Below are 3,763 nucleotides of genomic sequence, written 5' to 3' on the forward strand. Positions count from 1 at the left end.
CAAATATGCATCGCTGAATCCAAAAATGCCATCCATTTTCCCCGATCAGGTCAAGTTTTTCAACTAAGTTTATATAGGAAAAATCGTTTTTTTTTTTACGAAGTGGAATACATTAGAGTGGCATTATTATTTTTTTTTTTTTTTTTTTTTTTTTTGTTTACTTATACATCCGATATATATATATATTTTTTTTTTTTTGTTTTCTCACCCAATTTATAATTATCGACATGTTGCAAACATTGATCGGTATCTGTATTGACATCAACATTCCATTACATTGATAACTATTACAATATCTACTGATCAGTGCTGAACATCGATCAGAATTGATCAGTTGATCAGTAGACAGGACACTAATAAAGACAGATGCATGAAGACTAGATGTTTGGTCATCATTGATCATTCAGTGCTGACCCTTCCGTTTCTTTGAGCTCCTCGAATGTGCAGCGGCAGGGATGTCTCTCTTCAAAGTCCAACAGTAATCGGCCATCATGACTGCATCCCACCGTCCCTGATACCTGGTCTCCATCTCTTTCATGTCTTGATTAAATCTCTCCCCCTGCTCGTCGCTCATTGATCCCAGATTCTCAGGAAACCGATCCATGTGTGAGAATAGGTAGTGCATTTTGATGCTCATGTTGCATCCCAGGTTTTTGAAGGCAGTCAGCATTTTGGTGACGAGTTCTGTGTAGTTGCTGGCCTTGTTGTTGCTAAGGAAGTTCTTTACGACCAGAAATGCCTTCCACGCTTCCAGTTCGACTTTATTCATTGAGTTTTCAAACTCTGGATCTCTGAAGAGCTGACGTAGTTGAGGTCCGTCAAAGGTGTCAGCTTTCAATTTCTCCATGGTCACTCCTGGAAACGCATGGCACAGGTGAGTGAAGCAGCCACCATCCTTGTCCAGAGCTTTGGTGAACTGCTTCATCAAGCCAAGCTTAATGTGCAGGGATGGGAAGAGTATCCTGCCTCTGTCCACCAGAGGGGCGTTGATGACGTTCTTTGATCTTAGGCTCATCCCCCCGCAGAGACCACTCCTTTTTCGTGTAATGCTGAGCTCGGTCCCTACTATCCCACATGCACAGAAAGCACGGGTACTTGGTGAAACCGGACTGCTGTCCCAACAAAAAGTTCACCATCTTCAGGTCAAACAGATCATCCACTCATGCTGACAATAACGAATTTTCTCCAGCAGATACTTCACGCTTCATGCTGTCATAACAGTTCTCGTTCATACAGGTTGGTACTGTTGCACCAAGATTGTGCAGAACTGTGAAACTGTCAGACGACCAATCTTCTCTGTCATAGTAAAATCCGAAGGTATTCTGTGCGTGCGTTGTGAGAAAGTGTGAGTACTGTCAGAAACAAGGTTCTTTCTCTTCATCTTGAGCCAACAATTCGCGAGACTGGCAAGGTGAGTCACGAACAAGATCTTAGCTCCGGAAAAGGGATGCGAGGTCACTGCATCACGTAGGAACTATTTTCAGTTTCATTATGGAAAATTTTCGTCACTTAACTCATGAGTTCTGCGAACAGGTACTGGAACTTCATCCCGTGATGTAAAAGGACGAGTGCGATAAGGTCAGGATACTTGAGCTGCTCTGTTCTTCTTGATCCAGTCAATAATAGCAAGAAGTAAGTCACTGACCAGGTTTTCGGCTCTCTCCAACATAGGAATCAACTTCAGCCTGCCTTTCATGGGTCAGCGACTGAACTCGGTGCATTCTGCAGACACTGTGAGGCGCCCAAGCTTTTGTTGATCCACCAATTTCATGCCAAAATAAGCATGATAAGCGCTTTAGAAACTTGTGACTGTTTCTGTAGGAACAACGGTGTATTCGCCGCCGATGTGCTGACAATCCATGATCTTCATCGAATAAGGAAACAGTGTCTTTTAGCAAAAACATGTGCGGTCGCAACTTGGGAAAATTATATCTAATACCCCCAAAAATGCTATACACCTTATGTATGAACCGTAAAAAAAAATGTTTGCAATAGGAACAAGTGACTATTGAGCAAAATCAGTATTTGTGGATCAGCGCATCAAATATGTCTAAATCGGAATAAAAAATATTGATGATATTTTTGCTGTTGACCAGTGTAATCATTTGTATAATTTACTTGATATTATTATAATTAACAGAAGTAAAATGAAAAATCCCCTCTTGTAAGATAACGAAGAATACCCTAATATTAACAGCCATCGGAATACTCTTAGGGGAAAGTCAATCTCGCTTTTGGGTTCAGCAGGACAAATGGAAATGGAGTTACCTGGTTATATGTTCCTTGGAAATGTTGAAGTTGGTCCAATTTCGGTCAGTTTGTTCGCAGCCAGCTAGCCAGGTTTCAGTGAGACAGTGCTGGCTAAAACACTACATTTGATTATTCATGAATATAGAAAAAAAATGCAACGTTTACAGATAATGTGCAGAGAGAGAGAGAAAATAGTCGTATCTATATATACAGAAGTCCCCCATACATTCGCTTTCTGTGTCATCAAGCTCAAACACAGAAAACGAACGTAATTTCACGTAGACTGTTACTTAAGTGACGGTGCCACGCTTTTTGTATATCTCAAGTAAGAAAATGTCATTATTATACATTACTCGGTATAATACGATAGACTTGGACGTTAAAAATATAGGAATGATCAGTTGATAAAGAACAAAAGCTAAATCTTTCTAACAGTAAGATACATTTTTACAGAACTTATTCGCTCTCGCTCTGTTTTCTTCGTGTCTTCCACAATAATGCGTTTTCTGGAAACATGGCACATGGGGATACATTTCGTATATCATGATGTAAAGTAAAAACCCAGTGACATAGTTGTTGGTAATAGATGGATAGATTAGATTAATGTTTTTTTCGTCTCTCCAAGGTTCGGCCTAGTCCACAACAATCAATATGACCTTGGGTAGTTGAACCCCTTACCTGTGATATAAATAAATGAGAATGTAAGGTTTGCTAATGTCCCATTAATTGCCTTAGAACCTGAACCCTTTCTTCACAAAAAAGGTCTCTCTCTCTCTCGTGCCCGTGGATTTTTTTTTTGTAGAATTACAACCGCAATCCCATTCCAAGCGCGATCAGTTTCCCTTGTATGGTAAGGACTGAGGTTGATGCAGATTAACGATCTCAGAGTGAAAGGAACTATCCCTCTTGAGACAAATACATGCAAGAAAGGGGGTCTGAGCCCCAGCGTGTCCGAAGCATAAGCACTTCCCTATTTAACCCTAAGAAATATTATCCTTCAATTACGTTAATCCTTCTCTATAAATCATGATGGTATAGTGACCCCCTTCATGTGATGTGGTACTCTTCTTCTTGCGCTCATATTTTTCTGGCATCTTAATGTGAATAACAAGTTATATTAGGATCCCCTTCGTTACCCTTTTATTGTCTTCCAGACTGTAGACGTGAGCCGCCTTGCTGCTGAATGACGCACCTCTGCAAATCCGCCGTCACACTGCTACTCTGGCCCGCGGCGGCCTTGGCGGCCATCGGGTCACCAGGAGCCGTCTGTAGATGCCTAGCAGAACCTCTATCCTGACGCACCTATTGCAGCGTTTCGGGTGCTGCGGACGAATCGAGGGCGTGCTTTTCGCGTGGCAGAGCGATGTTGATAACCAACAAGGCTAGATGGCACCGATTCACACTTCTGTCCCCAGCAGCTGCCTGCTTGTACCAAGTTCCTCCTTGGGCGGACGCAGGTGTCCGCACTGCTTCACTGCTGACAGTGGCGGGCGGAAGCAAGCACCTGCCTCGA

This window comes from Penaeus monodon, chromosome 7 (assembly GCF_015228065.2).
Source record: "Penaeus monodon isolate SGIC_2016 chromosome 7, NSTDA_Pmon_1, whole genome shotgun sequence".
Classification (NCBI taxonomy): Eukaryota; Metazoa; Arthropoda; class Malacostraca; order Decapoda; family Penaeidae; genus Penaeus; species Penaeus monodon.